Source organism: Bufo bufo, chromosome 1 (assembly GCF_905171765.1).
Source record: "Bufo bufo chromosome 1, aBufBuf1.1, whole genome shotgun sequence".
NCBI classification, from domain to species: domain Eukaryota; kingdom Metazoa; phylum Chordata; class Amphibia; order Anura; family Bufonidae; genus Bufo; species Bufo bufo.
This window is the reverse complement of record NC_053389.1, coordinates 423,527,024-423,546,626: the sequence shown is the minus strand read 5'-3', so window position 1 is coordinate 423,546,626 and position 19,603 is coordinate 423,527,024.

Sequence of the window (19,603 nt, the reverse complement as noted above, 5' to 3'; positions counted from 1 at the left end):
GACAGGTGTTCTGCTCCCAGCAGAGGTTTCAGATGGAATAATTTACTACTCTACATGGACTTCTCTTAATCCAAGATCCAAGGGTTGATGACTTGCAGAGTGCAGTTTGTTTTCATTTGTATTCAATATAATATTCTAAGTACAACAATGTGGCAACATCTAACCAATCACTATACTGATCATAAAACCACTACCATGAGTCATCAGCTGCATTCACACAATCACGATTTTGACCTCAAACAGACCCCAAAATTATTCTATAGCTAGATTGTAAGGCAAGATGGATATATACAGTACATAGATATTTTGCAAGCGCTGGAAGAAAAAAGCCTCTGGATTCCCTATTATAAGGCTTCTCAATCTTGTACACCAGGGACCTCCGTCACTCTTGCTGTTGTGAAACTACAACTCCCAGCATGCACCATTCACTTTTGTGGGAGGTCTAGAACAGTTGAGTAAATGTAGAAAATGACCAAGGCACTCTTAAATATGGTCCAGTTAATTATTAAATCACAAGAATAGATGAATGACTCATGGAAATATGTACGTTTCGGTCAACATGACCTACATCAGCAAATTAGTCTGAGGAGCATTGTAACTTAATACTTGACTGGACCGTATTTAAGATGTGTTTGATAAAGGATCTGGAGTAAAATGCAGCAAGAGAGAGCCGTGGGATTTTTCTACATTTAATTGGCTGTCATGAGCCCCCCACAAGGCACTACAATATTTAAAGTGGGATGCAGGTGTCAGTTTTGCATTCTGAACAGCTGAGCAAGTGTGCATGCTAGGGGTTGTAGTTTCATCATAGCTGGACTGCCAGAGGTGGCTGATCTGTAGAATTGTTAATTTGCACAATGTTTCAATAGGCACATGAGGCAGGTGCCTATGGCCAGACCCTGTGAGAAAGGGTGGCTGTCTGGTCTCTGGGTCAATGCAACTTTATAGTGTCAATACAGTGTAGTATTTATTCAGTGGGAGCTGATGAGGTTGTCCCCATTCAGTGTGGCAATTTTATTAACCCTCATCCTAAGGCCTCATGCACACGACCGTTGTTGTGTTCCGTTCCGCAAAATGGGGTTCCGTGATCCATTTTTGTTTCCGTGTGTCTTCCTTTATTTTTGGAGGACCACCAGACATAAAGAAATGTAAAAAAAAGTCTAAGACAGGTTTGCCATGCAAATGATAAGAATAAAACGGATGCGGACGCGGATGACAATCTTGTGTGCCTCCGCGTTTTTTAGCGGTCCCATTGACTTGAATGGGTCCGCGAACCGTTTTCCGTGGAAATAATAGGACAGGTTATATTTTTTTGACGGACTGGAACCACGGATCACGGACGCGGATGGCAAATAGTGCACTATCCGCATTTTCAACGGCTCCATAGAAATGAATGGGTCCGCACCTGAAACGCTAAAATCGGCGGAACGGACGCGGAAGCAAACAACGGTCGTGTGCATGAGGCCTAAGGGTCTATTCACACATCCGTATGTGTTTTGCGGATCTGCAAAACACGGACACCGGCAATGTGCGTTCTGCATTTTGCGGACCGCACATCGCCGGCACTATAATAGAAAATGCCTAATCTTGTCCGCAACTGCGGACAAAAATAGGACATGTTCTATTTTTTTCTATTAAATGAGTCCGCAATCTGCATGCACTACTTTTTGGCGGTGCAGATGGATCACGGACCCATTCAAGTTGAATGGGTCTGGAATGGATCCGTCTGTGGAATCTGAACGGATGTCTGAGCAACTGCCGTCTGCATGAGGCCTTATGCTGGGTTCACACCTGAGCGTACTGTATGGAGCGCTCTGTATGCACGATTTTATCGGGCGTTCCTATTCGCGGCCGGCAACAAGCAAACGCCCATTGTCGCGCGTTCCCGGAAATCTATGTACGGGAACGCGCGACCATACGCCCCAAAGAAGCTCCTGTACTTCTTGGGGTGTAGGGCGTTTTACAGTGCGTTCGTACGCGCTGTAAAACGCCCAGGTGAGAACCATGCCCATAGGGGATCATTGGTTCTTGCCTGTTGAGCGTTTTACAGCGCGTAGGAACGCGCTGTAAAACGCTCAGGTGTGAACCCAGCCTTAGGCAGCCTGCCTAGACCTGCAGCCTATTTATCACAGTGGCTGAAGCTGGGTGATAAATCTGGTGCAGGGACAGACACTTTTTTTCTAACTCTTTTTTCCACTATTGGTTGGCTTACCTTAAAGACAGAATTGTACGGCAGAATTGTGGTACAATTTTGGTGCTAAATAGTGCATAATTAGGCCATGCACCTTTCTTACAAAGCCACATCCATTATATGGTAATCCACTCCCCAAAAGCTCATTTATTTTCTTAAGTTCTCATGCACAACCTGTGTCGTCTGGGTCTATGCAGCGACGGTGTGCCCACCGTCTGTGGACGCAGACCCATTCACTTGAATGGAGTTCGCAATCAGCATCCGACAGTCCGCACTGCAAAAAAGTAATGCATGCACCACTTTTGTTGTGGTGCTGAGGCACGGCCAGAAAACCCACAGAAGCACTCCGTAGTGCTTACGATCCATGCCTCCGTTCTGCACTGCACTGTATAATTGGATTTTAGACCCATTCAAGTGAATGGATCCACATCTGTGATACGGTGCATACATGGCTGGTGCCCGTATAATGTGGAACTTCTGTTTGCCATGGGTCCATGGGCCATTCACTTGCATGGGTCCGTGATCCGCAATATACAGCAAAAGATAGGACTTCCGTGAGCTTCTGATCAGTGCCTCTGCTCCACAGTGCGCTGTATCTTGAGGATTGCGTACCCATTCAAGTTTCTGGGTCCGCATCTGTGATACGGGATTCACATGGCCGGTGCCCATATATTGTTTTCCTCCGTTTGCGGGACGCATTTTGGGCATGGATGGCCTATGGTCGTGTGAGTGGACTCTAATGCCTCATTCACAAGTCAGTGTTCGGTCAGTGATTTCCATCAGTGATTTTGAACCAAAACCAGGTGTAACTCTAAACACAGAACAGGTGCAGATCTTTCCCTTATATCTTATGTCTGTGTAGCTCCACTCCTGGTTCTGGCTCACAATCACTGATGGAAATCACTGACCAAAACACCGACGTGTGAATGAGGCTTAAGTGTATAGGCAGTTTTTGATATAAAAGACTGTCATCGATAGTGCTGCACTCACACATTAAGGGGCACATTTATTAAGACTGGTGTTTTAGACGCCGTTCCTAATAAAGCCCCATCGTTGGCGTAGAAAATGGTAATTGAGACGGACCTGCTGGACCGTCCCCTTCTCTGCCCACTTTTTTAGACTTGGTGTGAACGGGATTGCACTGCAATCAGCACCCGAAATACGCCTTATTTAGGTGTATTTCAGCTTGATAAATGACCCTCAAATTTTTTTTTCTTATAAAATTTAGCTAAGAAATATAATCTGTAGCAGAATAAGCTGGAACCCTGCTCTCTGGAAGAATGGGTTAATACTGTATGTTTAGTTCATGTCAATGTGGTGGAATTGTAAATCAATGAGCAGGATCCAGTTGAGAAGTAAGAGAGGAGAGAGCTGGGATGTAGATTGTAGGAGTGGGAATGTGTGGCCCCTGTTTAATAATGCAGCGGGTCACCCCCAGACATAGGAATGCACACTTATTCATGCAGTATTCTGTAGTTCTTTTACTACTGGTCCTGGCTAGAAGGATAGAATACAGCTAAATGTGTATCACTTTAATTTCCAGTGAATGGGCCTCCTGCACAAAATCATGTCTGTTTTAACCCTTAATATGGTGCAAAATATGAAACCATAAATAATAGTGTATTAAGACTAAGACTGTATTAGGATATTGAATTCAAGGGAGAGTTCTGTGACTTTTTCATGCAATCTCAGGAGGTGCTGGGGGCAGTGGTTATATGAGGGCATGCCCACTAGTGAACAGGAACTGAATGGTCCACACAGACCACCAGTAGAGCGGATAGTTTGATCCACTGACAAGCATGACCCACTCACAAAGTTTATTTTCCACCATCCAGACACAGGTGGTACCTTCATTACACACCCTTGTCTCTGCCTGGACTATTTTCAGGGACTTAGCAGAAACAAATTCAGTGTAACAGTGGCCATTACGTTTCCTACCATTGAAAGCCAGCCGTCGCCTTCGTTTGCAGTGGTGTCATGAACGAGAAACATGGACTGCCAAGGACTATACGTACTGTATAATCTTTAGCAACAAATTCAGGTTCTGTTTGGTACCCTGTGATGATTGGATTCATGGAGACCTCGTGGTGATAGGGTGACCACATTTCCAAACTGCCATTCAGGGACACCCGCCCCGGCCCCCCCGCACCCATGTCCACTCCCCAAAAAATATGATTTTTGATACTTTTTTAAAAAAATTAAGTCACTTAGTGACAGCGGCGTACTTTGTACTTACGCTGGCAAGTTCATTGCATCGAAGTTATGCTTGAGATTGCTATAAACATAACTGCCTGTGCATTGTTCAGTAATTTGTGATTGTGCCCTGCACACAATCACTGGCTACCTAAAACAGGTCATATTTTTTATGTGTTAGACATCTCTTAAGAAAATAGAAATAAGAAATAGAAAAAACAAACAGAACAAGTTGCAATAAATTAACAGATTTTTTTATTGTTTTTTTTTTTTAATGAGCAAGAACTTTTAGAAACTAGGTATAAACTAGTAACCATATATAAAAAAACACAAACAAATCCACATATTTCTTAATGTGTAAAAAACAGATATATTACTATAAATATATTCTTGAAAATATATTATTAACAAAACAGTCAACTATAATATAGTAGTAAATACTGTATAATATTTCTGGAATATTAATGCTGTGTCTAATTCAGCTCACATGGCAATATGACCATAACCAAATCTTTCCATGTTGGACACCAGCTCAGTATCTTTTGTTTTCAACACTGTCTAAAAGTGTATTTCTTATCACTTCTTGCACATTGCAAGAGTTTTTTATTTTGTTTTACGAAGCTGTAAAAAGATTGACAGCCCATGTCAAAATTGATTTTAACCTGAAGTTCAGATTTTATTAGATCAATGCTGCATCTGTTTCTTGTGTCAGACCAGCACATTCCCATCATGCTGAAGACCCTTTCAACTGCTGCATTTGAGCATGGGATGCTAATGATGAATGAAACCACTTTCAAGAGGTTTGGCAGTTTTTCAGGTCCAGCCTTCATGAATATTGTTGACCATTTAACATCTGTGTTCAGATCATTATCCGCTTCAGTACTGGTCAAAAACTTTTGAAAGTGTGGACAAACACAAGTATATTCTTCATAAAGGTCGTCTATTGAAACAGAGTCTAAATTCAGAGCTTCAACTGATGCCACCAGATTGTCAAATGTAAGGTTCTCCTTCAAATTCAAGCATTGAATTTTAGACAAATAGTTTTTGTCTGAAAAATCAAACCACTGTTCTAAATACTGAACAGCTCTTTGATAAAATTTTAGGAATTCGGATTCAATTTTTTTTGCTTGTAGATGAAGTAGTTTTTTCAAAGATTTCCCAACTAGATATCCAAAAAAATGATCTATCTGTCGTTGGCTTAGTTTGTTCTTGACTGATGTCATGATCTCATATACATCAACTGCAATCAAGTCATTTCTCTCCAGTTTTAATATGGCTGTCTGAAAAATAGGCAAGCAGTTATGTAAAAACTGCAGATATAACTCAGGAACTGATGGCGTGTCCAGTTCTGTGGTCTCACCGTCTTCATCCACAATAAATTGCCATATTACTTTAGGTGTTTCGTCCTCACCAATACTTTGGAAGTAAGCTTTTACAGCTGGCCAATTTTTTAAAACTCTCTCGATTGCTGGATAAAGAGACAACCATCTTGTTGGTACATGGCGAAGAAGTTCTGACCACTCAAGGTCAACAAAGTCAAACATTTCTTTTAGTGTGGCAACTCTCTTGGCTGATATTGAAAAATAATTGTATAATTTCAAAATTAGACTTTCCACATCAAAATTTAAGACATCTGAAGCTTTTTTAGCTGTATTGTGAAGTATGTGAGCAGGGCAGCCAGCTGGCAAAATCCGCTGATTTGCAGCATGAAGCTTCTGGTACACACCGTTATGCTTACCAAAGTTTACACTTGCATTGTCAGCAGAATATGCAGACATCATATCCACAGATAAGCCATTTGTTGTAATCACATGTAAAATTTTCTCTGAAATTGCAGCAGCACTTTCCTCACCTTCATAAAAATCCAACAAGCTTGTTACAACTCCTTTGGAGGGCTGAAAGTAACGCAGAACTAAGGGGAAAAGTTTGGTGTGTCCATGGTTAGATGCATCTGATCCAACACTAAAATAAGCATAATTGTTTTTTAAATCTTTGACTACCATTTCCACACTGTAAGGAGCCAGCACATTTGTTACAATGGCTTCAGCTTTTGTACGACCACATGACATCTTAGTGGCTTTAGCAGAATCCTGAAATATAACAGGAAGTAGTTTCATGGTACAGTCCAAAGATCTATATGAATGACTGTGGCACACGGAATGGTAAACCATTGATATTTCAGCTGCTATTATGTCATCTTGCATTGCCATATCCTTAGAGGGAATCATGAATTTGGAAAGCATCCCACTTTGTTTTGCAGCCCGATTGGCATTTTTGTGACTTTCGCTAGATATGTGGTTTTTGATATCACCTTCACCACCATGACCAATTCCAAACTCCCGCCTACACAGAGTACAATATGCTCTATGATAGTTACCAGTCACTGCTGTAATGCATGAATACGTAGTTTTCCATAAGTCTCGAAAACGGCACAATCGCTTTATCTTCTTTGATTTAGAAGTCGATGGCCCCTGTTCATCCCCACTGCTATCCATCTTAGCACCAGTTGCACGATGTGTGAATTATCCTATAGTAATGTATGAAATGGGCAAGCCAACTTGTAATACAAAGTATTTATCAACATGCCACAGAGCTCCACAGCCATAAAACTCTACAAGCTAGTCTTTCATTGAAAATTTATCTCACCTGATGTACTGATGGCCTATCTCATTTCTTGAGACACTAATGGCACACAAAGAAAATCGGGCGAACACCTTTGTCCAAGGAACGATTGTACGATTTTCCAAAAGTGTGTATACAACTTTTGACAGCCGATTACGAACACAAATTTCCAAAGGGAAAAACGCCAAAATTACTCGTATGGGAACAGAATGGACCATTTTCGCATGAGAAATAGCAGATACAAAAGACTGCGCATGATCAGAAACAACAAATAACACGAGAATTTCCGTGCATTATTTCTATCCTCGGTTCCGACTTGCTGTAAAACATTGATGAAAACCGGCCGATCGTTTGTCAGATTTTCTCATAGTGTGTATAAGGCTTAACAAGCCATTACTGTACAAAAAAAAAAACCAAAGTACCCCTTTTTGGAAAGTAGACATTACAAGGTATTTAGTAAGAGGCATGGTCATTTTTTTCAAGTTGTCATTTTTTATTTGCAAAATTAAGATTTTTTTTGTTTTCACCAAATTGTCATATTCACAGGTTATTTCTCTAACACAGCATATGCATACTTGCAACTACACCCCAAAATACATTCTGCTACTCGTCCTGAGTATGGCGATATCACATATATGAGACTTTTACACAGCCTGGCCACATAAAGAGGCCCAACATGCAGGGAGCACCTAATTTCCTAACTACCTATTACACTTTGGAAGGCCCTGGAGCACCAGGAAAATGGAAATGCCCAAAAAAAAAAAAAAAAACATTTTGAAAAGAAAACACCCGAACATATATTCTATGAGACATGACGAGTCTTTTGAACCTGTCATTTTTTTTCACACGTTTTTGGAAAATGTGGAAAGAAACTTTTTAACCATGAGGCATCAGTACAGTTATGTGTAGCCCACAGTGACAGTAATGCTGAAATGTTCATCTGTTCACTACAAATAATATGTGACGCAGGATCTGACAGTTACAGTTATTTAATGGATAGTAAAATCGATTGGCACTTGCACACTGAAGCAATGGCACGTCGTGCTGTTGCTTCAGTTAGATGTGCTGTTACCGGCGGCTCACTTTAAATAATTTGACAAATAGGTCAGTTTTTTTTTTGTTTTTTTTTTTTTAACAAGAGACATGGCAATATGTTTAATTGCCAATTACCTGTACTGACCTGTAGATAAGCAGATAACACACGACCACCCCAGGTGGAATATTGGCAATTTCTCCTGTCGACCGGAATCTCCTCTGTACTTATCTGCCAGCTGGTAAGATCTTCTCGAGAGACATATATAAAGAGAGAGAAATACGGAAGGTGCTCAGTCTTTTTTATAAAATTTTCATGAGAGAAACACATGGTCTGCCATTGCTGACCTCTCCTCCTGAAAATGCTGTTAGCCTAGCATGGTGATTCTCTGGCCTTGAAACATTCAGGCACTGAAAAGCAAGCATTTTTATCTGCGTATGTGTTTTGTGTCAGTGATTTATAAAGTAGTTTAAGCATCAAGCTTACCATGACAGCCAGGCTGCTAGCGCTCTCAAAATGAGGTCAGCATTGTCATGCTTGGTATTTGAATTTAAATTTGATTTGATTTAAAACAAATTCACCCTGTTTAGTGTCCCCTCAGTTCTCTGTGTCTCTCCTTTATTAGTGTCCCCTCAGTTCTCTGTGTGTCTCCTTTATTAGTGTCCCCTCAGGTGTCTCTGTCTCCTTCATCAATGTCCTCTCAGACCACAGGAGGACATTGATGAAGGAGACAGAGACACCTGAGGGGACACTAATAAAGGAGACACACAGAGAACTGAGGGGACACTAATAAAGGGGACACACAGAGAACTGAGGGGACACTAATAAAGGAGACACACAGAGAACTGAGGGGACACTAATAAAGGAGACTCTCCTTTATTAGTGTCCCCTCAGTTCTCTGTGTGTTTCCTTTATTAGTGTCCCCTCAGTTCTCTGTGTGTCCCCTTTATTAGTGTCCCCTCAGTTCTCTGTGTGTCTCCTTTATTAGTGTCCCCTCAGGTGTCTCTGTCTCCTTCATCAATGTCCTCTCAGACCACAGGAGGACATTGATGAAGGAGACAGAGACACCTGAGGGGACACTAATAAAGGAGACACACAGAGAACTGAGGGGACACTAATAAAGGAGAGTCTCCTTTATTAGTGTCCCCTCAGTTCTCTGTGTGTCTCCTTTATTAGTGTCCCCTCAGTTCTCTGTGTGTCTCCTTTATTAGTGTCCCCTCAGTTCTCTGTGTCTCTCCTTTATTAGTGTCCCCTCAGTTCTCTGTGTGTCTCCTTTATTAGTGTCCCCTCAGTTCTCTGTGTGTCTAAGGAGACACACAGAGAACTGAGGGGACACTAATAAAGGAGACACACAGAGAACTGAGGGGACACTAATAAAGGGGACACACAGAGAACTGAGGGGACACTAATAAAGGAGACACACAGAGAACTGAGGGGACACTAATAAAGGAGACTCTCCTTTATTAGTGTCCCCTCAGTTCTCTGTGTGTTTCCTTTATTAGTGTCCCCTCAGTTCTCTGTGTGTCCCCTTTATTAGTGTCCCCTCAGTTCTCTGTGTGTCTCCTTTATTAGTGTCACTGTCCCCTCACTCTCTGTCTCCTTCATCAATGTCCTCTCAGACCACAGGAGGCAGCTCACCTCGTCCCGGCACTGCTTCTGGCACATCTGGCAGTGGCAGTACCATCTCAGCTTCTGCAGACCTTACGATTTGATGCGGTTGGCGATCGCCTTTGGTGTGAGGAAATCCGCCTTCCCCATTGCTGCGGCTCCCGACACCGGGCTCCGGTCCTGACTGTCACTGTACGGTGCTGTTCCTGGTAGGAATGAGGTCACACGGGAAGAGGCGGGGCTTCCATGTCTAATGGGCGGGGCCCCTGGATCACTGAGACGGCAGCTGAGCGGGTGCGGGTGGTGGGGGTGGAGTCGGAGCCGCAGAGAGAGCGGGACATGATGACGTCACTGGTTGCTACACGCCAAGCGGGGCAGCCGTAGCAACCAGTGATTTAGGATGAATTAATTACAAGTTACAACAGCACTGCGGTCTGCGGCAGGCCCGGCAGCAGCGGCAGTGAATGTTGCAGACTGGCAGGCACCAGGCAGTTGATTCCGGGACTCTCTATTGTCCCGGTTTGAAGGCTCCCGGGACACGGGACAAAAATGTAAATTACGGGACGATCCCGGGCAAACCGGGACACGTGGTCACCCTACGTGGTGAGTGTTTAAATCCTGCCTTTGCTGGGGAGCGACAGACTGCCCCAACTGATGGGGTGATGCTCTGTAACCCCTAGTAGTGTTTAGAGGGATGCTAACAGCTCAGTGATATGTGCAGGACATCCTTCGTTCATGTAAGACCGTGAACCGGGGAGGGCTCCCCAGGATACAGCGAAGTCACAGACGAGAAAAGCGACACCAGCATTTGTGCAAAAACAGAAATTTTACTAACAGTAGTAATAAACACAGCAATAACAGTAGTAACAAACACAGCAATATAGAAGTGCACAAGATACCCTATACTCCATTCTCAGAGTCACTGTTCCTGTCCAACTGAACAACCCTAACACGGCGGCGCACACAGCAGAGCCTGCAAGTCGATACTGTGCCGCAGGGGAACAGACCTGACCGATGGCGTACATGGCAAAGTCTGCTAGTTCGCTGGTTTCTCAAAACTGAACAGCAAGTCCCTGCCACAACATGTGATCCTGCAAGACCTGTAACTTTGACCCTCTGTTATGATCAGCTTTCTGATGCCGATGCTCATCCCTAGGAACAGAATCTGGATCCACATGGTCCTCTCAGACAGCTCACAAAATGGCATGCTGCTTCTTCTCCAGGCCTAGTAACTTCACCTCTTATGGCAGCCCCGACCGTTCCACGGCTCTTCCAGCCTTCCGGGAACCGATCCTCTCTCTCCTGGACGCCATCTGGATCACTGACAGCCATCAGTCACTTCCAAAAGTGCCCTTTGCCACTCTAAGTCCCACTGACACGAGGAGGGCACAGAATGCTGTCTTCCAGTCTCTGCCCAGACATGTCTGCTCAGCTCACCATTTCCTGCTTCTTCACAGAAACAGCAGCATGAGTCATCATCTCCACCCCTTATGCATATTCAAATACTTAGCAGTAGCTTAGCTGGTGGGGAAACAGCAGCCTCTTGTGGCAAAACTGCACAATGACAACTCTTACAAGTAAAAATTCACATCAACAGTATTAGAAACCGTATTTAAGCAATGGTGGCCATTTCACCCTCTTACATTCACATGTGTTGCTCTCATGACAAGACTTCCAACTGGCATTTTTCAGCAGGATAATGCTCGCCCCCACACAGCAAGGGTTTCCCAGGAATCTCTGTGCTAAATTGCAACACTTCCTTGGTCTGTCCGATTGCCAGATTTATTTCCAATTGATAATTTATTAGACCAGCTGGGATAACAGCTTCAGCAGTCTATAAGTATGTAGGATCTATAGACACAGCTGCATCATCTGTGGGCAAATATGCCACAGGATGCCATACTGAACCTGTATTTTATTTTTATTTATTTTATGCACTTATATAGAGCTACTATATTCCGCAGCGCTTTACAGACATTAGCATCCAACTGTCCCCAATAGGGCTCACAATCTAAGGTCCCTATCAGTATGTCTTTGGAGTGTGGGAGGAAACCAGAGTACCCGGAGGAAACTCCATGCAGATGTGGTCTGCCTCCATGTCCAACTGAACCTCATCTTGTATCCAGGATAGATAGGGCCCAGCAGGGTACTAGAATCTCCTTTCAATTGTACATATTATCATTAAATTCACACATATAAAGTTTCAATCGATTCCAACAACTCCTTCAAGGTGCGTTATTTTTTTTTGTCAATACGTGTATATTATGTGACTGTTCTATTTTATCTTCAATGGTCCGTACATTGCATACTAAAATTGCATGGTGTTTGTGCTCAAACCTGAAAATAAGGACTATGCAATAGAATGATTGGAGTGTTTTACAAACTTAATAGAAGATACAGATTCCAATACCTAATTAAGGGTGTTTTCACACTGTATATTTTGTGCAGATTACAGCACATTTTTCATGCAAAAATCAGTGTAAAAATGATTTTAATAAATGTCCCTTTGGTTTTAATCATAGTTGGGTCCATCGTTAATACAAAAAAAAAAAAAACTGATGGATAACGCATGTAAATGCAGCGAGTAGCCACACATGTAGCAAGCCTGAATGGTGTTACATTCATGTGTGGATAGGCAACATGTAAAGCTACAATTCTGAAAGTCTGTCTTGTATTTCTAGGAAGGATTCTATGACAAATACAGGTATAGATTTCTGATACTCTACATGGACAGTGGCGTACCTTCAATGGAGGCAGACCACACAGGGGAAGGGAGTCTTGCTGTGGAGGAAAGGCCCCGTTCCTAATTACATTTAATACAGGCTACTATCCAGAGTCCCTGTCCCCCGGCACCCCAGTCTGTCAGGGGGCTGTCTGACAAGATTAAACTGGAACTGCACTGATGATGATAACCCTGCATTATGTCTGGAGACTCAGGAAGCTAAAGGACCTGTACTCTCTAGTGAAAGAACTGAACAGAAAGTGGTGTAGTTCACAGGTCAGGAAGGTGCAGCTGTCAGGACCTGTGATCACATCATCACAGGTCCTTCCCTCTCTGACAACACGGAGAAAAACTGAAAGAGAAGCTCTCCACCGAGACTAGAATAGAATGGGTGAAAGGAGGTCCTCCCCTTTTCTCTCCATGTGACCCCCAGTCCCCGTTTCTACTCAGAAGTAGTACCTCATTGATTCTCATACCTCAGAGGTGCCTCATACCTCACTCATATATAGTACTACATACAGATAAACAACCCAGATACCTCATGTACCTCACACATTGACCATAATATATAACTGACCACATACAGTGGATATAAAAAGTCTACACACCCCTGTTAAAATGTCAGGTTTCTGTGCTGTAAGAAAATGAGACAAAGATAAATCATTTTAGAGCTTTTTCCATCTTTAATGTGACCTATAAACTGTACCACTCATTTGAAAAAAAACTGAAATCTTTTAGGTGGAGGGAAGAAGAAAAAAAAACCTCAAATAATGTGGTTGCACAAGTGTGCACACCCTCTTATAACTGGGGATGTAGCTGTGTTCAGAATTAAGCAATCACATTCAAAATCATGTTAGATAGGAGTCAGCATACACCTGCCATCATTTAAAGTACCTCTGATTAACCCCAAATAAAGTTCAGCTGCTCTAGTTGGTCTTTCTTGAAATTTTCTTAGTCGCATCCCACAGCAAAAGCCATGGTCCACAGAGAGCTTCCAAAGCATCAGAGTGTTGTGGAAATTTTATTAGGATGTGTATTTAATATATTGTGTATTGTCATCATGTCTCTCAGTGTCAGGGTAAACCATTGGAGTGGATATCTTCCCGTGTATGTCCTGTCACAGCTGCTGGGCGCAGAGGTCTCCGTCGGCGAATGGTCCATGTGCTAAGCACTGGGCTGTAGGCCGGGGAGACTGATGTGTTAAGCAGAGCAGTGTTTTGTTGGCTGATGTATGGACGCCGGCTAGGGCCCCCGCGCAAGACGCGGATTTATTGGCTTGGCGTGGATGCATTTGCTAAGAGAACAATATATGAAAGGAACGTGCGTTTGTTGTCTCTAGTGCGCCTGATCAGCCGCTGGAGATAATGACGTTGTCCTGTAAATAAACATGCATGAGGATCATAGTAACTTTATCTGGCATTGATCATTGAGCAAGGCTAGATAAAATTAACTCCAGTGGTAATGGTAGATTATTGCATACATGTGTTTGGTGGCTAGGGTATTCTAAATGATGGTGTCTTGTCTTCCTATGTCATCACTTCCTGCATCCTTGTTATGGGCCAGCCCCTTTTACACCTTTTGTGAGTAAATAAAAGTGAACAGACTGAGCAGGGCGGGGCAGTTTCTCAGCAGAACCTAACATGAAAACACCTTTGGCTGACTGCGGTTGAGATTTTTACCTTTCCTTACACAAAGACATTGGAGAGCGGATTACAACTATTAATATTTCTACAACAGAGGGATCTCATTGTAAAAGGTATCAGTCAGGAGAAGGGTACAAAAGAATTTACAAGGCATTAGATATACCATGGAACACAGTGAAGACAGTCATCATCAAGTGGAGAAAATATGGCACAACAGTGACATTACCAAGAACTGGACGTCCCTCCAAAATTGATGAAAAGACGAGAAGAAAACTGGTCCGGGAGGCTACCAAGAGACCTACAGCAACATTAAAGGAGCTCCAGGAATATCTTGCTGTGTGGTACATGTGACAACAATCTCCCGTATTCTTCATATGTCTGGGCTATGGGGTAGAGTGGCAAGACTAAAGCCTTTTCTTACGAAAAAAAAACCATCCAAGCCAGGCTATATTTTGCAAAAACACATCTGAAGTCTCCCAAAAGCATGTGGGAAAAGGTGTTATGGTCTGATGAAACCAAGGTTGATGATGATGATGTATAGTCTTGTGTACACGCAGTCTTACCCATCGGGCCTCAATGCGCTTAGCTGACTAATTCAACAGGGAAATAAAGAAAGCATGACACTTTGCCATGGGCCACAAAGGCCTAGAGAATAAGGCACCTATTCCAGAGACCAATTTCCTAGCACTTATCTAATGGAGAGTCAAGAAAAAGAGGAGGAAAGTGGGGGATCTCAAGGTTCAAAGGGTTTGGATGAGGTATAAAGAATGTGAAGAAAACAATTTAATAATCGTGGGGAAAAAGTATCTTTAAAATAAAAGACCTTACCAACCGTGAATTTATAGACTAAGATTTAAGAGAACCCCCAAAATGATATAAACCAAATAAGTGTTATATAGGAAGATCAAACGCCTGTTTGAAAAGTAAGGTTTTCAGTGCACGTCTGAATGAGAGGAGACTGGGAATCATTTTCAGGTAGGTGGTTCCAAAATCTGGCCCCTTGAGCCGAAAAGGATCTACCTCCACGTCTGATCTTGTTAACTTGCGGGATGTTAAAATTCACAGAGTTACTAGACCTCAATGTCCTCAATGGGGCGTACCTGGTGAATTTACGTCGCAGGTACAAGGGCCCCACACATTCCACATGGAATACCCTATGCATGAAGCATCCAATCTTGAACATCACCAGTTGTTGGACGGGGAGCCAGTGCAAGGCATTAAGAGAGGGAGTGATATGCTCTCGGCGGGCAACACCCGTTAGGAGCCTTGCTGCGGCATTCTGCACAAGTTGAAGTCTATGCAAGTTCTTCTTAGGGAGTCCCATGTACAAGGCCTTGCAATAGTCCAACCGACTGCTGATTGCTGCTCCGACCAAGGCTTTTCTGAGCGGGGATTCATTGTATTTTAAAATCCTCCCCAGAAGTTTCAGCTGGTAGTGGCAGGTACTAACCACCTGATTTATCTGAGGGGCCAGGGTTAATCTGGAGTCCAAGACCACACCCAAGTCCCTGACCTGGGTGGCTGTCTCAGGGACAGGTGGCTGTCTCAGGGACAGGTCCAAAAGACAATGGCCATTGGGGTGCTGAGGGTGTAATTTTCTGGTCACTGAATGTAATATATTTAGATTTGGTGCCATTAAGCTTTAGATAATTGGCACTCATCCAGTGATCGATCTGCAAGAGACATCCGGCCAGATCGACTTGATCAACTGTTCCTTTGGCAAGCCTAAAGTACAGTTGTGTATAATCCGCATAAACATGAAACTGAAGATTGTGGCTCCTGATGATGTCAGCCAATGGTCTCAGATAGATGTTGAACAAGACTGGGGATAGTGCCGAGCCTTGTGGTACTCCGCAGGACAGTGAGAGATCGGTTGAGTGAAATACCCCCAGCTTCACTCGTTGTACCCTGTCCTGGAGAAATGAGACCATCCATGCCAAGGTCTTTCCATCTAATCCGGCTACCACTTTCAACCGGTTCAATAACACTTGATGGTCAATAGTGTCAAAAGCGGATGATAGGTCCAGAAGGACTAGGACCATGGAGTCGTTCTGGTCTAATGCCATGAGTAGATCATCCTGGACATTGACCAGAGCGGTCTCAGTGCCCCTTCCGGGTCGGAATCCCGACTGGAAGTCGTCAAGAATGTGATTGGCCTCCAGATATCCCTGCAGTTGTGCAACAACCTCCCTCTCGCCTATCTTTGCAACGAACGGCAGTCCTGAAATCGGTCTAAGGTTACTCAGATCGGTCACAGGTAGCGCCGGTTTCTTAGGCAGGGGTGTTACCACTGCCTGCTTCAGAGTAGCCGGCACCTGACCGCTGGAAAAGGAACTATTTATAATGTCTCGAATGTATGGTGCCATTGCAACTGCGGTGGACTTCACCACGGCCGCAGGGCATGGGTCTAGAGGCGAGGAGGAGGATCTAAGAGCTCTAATGATTTCAATCGTTCTCTCCTCAGAGATGGGCTGAAATTCTGTGAAGGAATAGGGTAAGGTTGAAAATGAAGAAGAAAGTGTCTCGTCCGTCCTATGAACCGTTGGTATATTGTCCCTAAGTTTCTGAATTTTTTCAGCAAAGTAGTCGGCAATTTGCTGACACTGTGCTTGAGAGTGCTCCGTCGTTGCAATCTTACATCTTGGATTGGCTAGTTCTTTAGCCACTTTGAAAAGTTCTCTGGAGTTGTTAGCCGCATTGCCTATTTTATTTTATGTTCTTTTGGTATTTTTAATATTATCTCTGTACTTTCTCATACTTATTTTGTATTTAATTTTGGTATCTTCTATGGTTTTTTTTCTCCAGGCCCTTTCAAGGGCTCTGGTAGTCTTTTTATCCTCTCTTAATTCAGCAGTGAACCAAGGCGGGTTTTTATTAGGGGGACGAGGTTGCTGTTTATGTTTCATAGATGCTAAGGTGTTTTGTGTGGCCTCCATACAATCATTAAAAGCTGTCAGCTTTGCTTCTGTGGATTCTATGGAGCGGAATAAATCTATATTCAGATTCTCCTTAAAGAGTCTTATCTCTCACTGGAAAATGGTAAGCTTTTATTAAAGGGGGGATAGTTTGATTAAAAAGTATATTTTTATGATCAGTCCACACCAGATCATGTATGGATTGGACCTGTATTTTCACCCCGAATGTCAGAATCCAGTCCAGGATGTGGCCGTCCCTGTGAGTCGGGGAGGTCACCTCCTGCATGAAGCCAATGGTCTCAAGAGATGTTCATAATTGCTGGGTTTGGATGTTGGACACATCATCGGCCCAACAATTTATGTCGCCCACAATGATGTTCTTTTGACTATCTAGGAAGGCCGATGTGGCCAATTCCAGCAGTTTTTAAATCTGGGGGGTGGTAGACAATATAGATAGAGAAGGCCTCTTCTGGCATTTGATGGCTAGGTGTTCAGAAGTTTAAAAAATTGGGCCATTCTTAAGGGCTGTCATCATTAGATGCTCACGAAAGACCATTGCAACACCTCCACCTCTAGTGGCCCTGTCTATATGGAGAATTTTGTACAAGGGGGGGACCAATTCATCCAACATAGGATCCACCCCCTCCGAAAACCACGTTTCAGTTAGGCACAAATAATCTAGATTATTAGATAAAGATGGCTGAGACTGCTGGCAGCAACTGGTGGCTGAGACTGCTGGCACTGACTGGTGGCTGAGACTGCTGGCACTGATGCTGGCACTGTGACTGGTGGCTGAGACGGCTGGCACTGACTGGTGGCTGAGACTGCTGGCACTGTGACTGGTGGAGCTGACTGATGGCTAAGATGTCTGGCACTCACTGGTGGCTGAGACTGCTGGCACTGTGACTGGTGCCCAGTGGCACTGACTGATGGCTGAGATGGCTGGCACTGACTGGTGGCTGAGACTGCTGGCACTGTGACTGGTGGCTGTGGCTGGTGGCACTTACTAATGGCTGAGATGGCTGGCACTGACTGGTGGCTGAGACTTCTGGCACTGTGACTGGTGGCACTAACTGATGGCTGAGACAGCTTGCACTTACTGATGGCTGAGACGACTGGCTCTGACTTGGGGCTGAGACTTCTGGCACTGTGACTGATGGCACTGACTGATGGCTGAGACGGAGGACACTGACTGATGGTGCTGAGACTGCTGTCAGCGGCTGATGTCTGCGGCTGAGAGTGCTGCGACTGTGCGGCTCTGTGATGCACGAACAGTAATGGCGGCGCTCCAACACCATAACCTTCAAAGGGGCGGTGGTGATTGGCTGACGTGCAGGTGTGGGCGGTGCATGTAGCGCTGGTGTGGGAAGTGTGGGCGGCGTGTGGAGCGTCGTGTGCTGATTGGATCGCGCGCCGCGCATGCTCAGTTAGATTATTGGCACACACGCACTCACACAGGGCTTCTATGTTATATACCTCCCTCCTTCCATATAGTATCTCCTATATATTAAAAGCCCTCTGTGCCTATGATGTGTCCGTGCGTGTGCCGATGTTAAATGCGCATGCGCGGTGACCTATCAGCACACACGTCGCACGCCAATGAGGACAGGGCGCTCCACATGCCACCCACACCTGCGCGCTTCCCAATCACTGCCGCTGGCGTAGGCAGGACCGGTACTGGGGACCCGTCCTCATTGGAAGTACACCTGGCACTGGCTGGGATCGCACTCTGTGCTGAGGATCTACTGGCTGGGGTGTGAGGCTCCATAGCTGACAGACTCCACCATGATTACACTACATTGCGGGCTGTCACCCAAGAAGGGGAGGAGCATGCTGTCCATGGGGATGCGTCATTACCAGGCAGGCCCTGTACGGGTGTTGAGGACTGAGCTCTCACCTGAGACCGGCTTCCAGCGTGCATGGCACGGAGTCCAGGATGCTGCAGCTTCTCACCGACTCATCTCCGCCATCCTCCTGGTTACACGATAAGAGAGCCCGAGGCTCGGAGGAAGGAGGGTCCGTAGCACGAAACCTCCCCCAGGGCGTGGCCACAGTCCCCGGGACACTCCCAAAGCGGAATCCAGTGGGCACCAGACCGGGGCTTGAGACCGGGCATCGGGAGTCTCCCACTGCGGCCGACCAATATCCGCCCCTGCAGCGAGCAGGAGAGATCATTAGCTCCAGAGCCAGGTACTGGGGGAGCCCTGACAGTGCAGCACACAACTCCCAAGTTATGTGGCCCTTCATTTCCGGACAGCTATACACACCGGGCGCTCTCCCCCCTGTACTCGCCGGGCACGCATGTGTGGGCGGTGTAGGCGGTGTCTGTGCATGTGTGCCGATTGGCCGGCGCGCTGCGCATGCTCATTTAACGTCAGCGCAGGCACAGAGGAGTTTTATTATATAGTAGAAGATAGATTATTATGAGGTGTAGATTATAATATGTGATCAGTGCAGGTTCCTCTATGTGATGTCAGCGGTCACAGCGCCTATAGATTATTGTATAGAGCGGAGCCAAAGCTGGTGGCCGGGCAGTGACAGGGCTGAGGGCAGTGGAGTCATGTAGGGACACTGGGCAGGGCCGGTGCAAGGATTTTTGTCAACACAAGCGAATCTACATTTTGGCGCCCCCCCCCCCCATCATTTCACATTTCTGCCCCTCATTATTCATGTCCA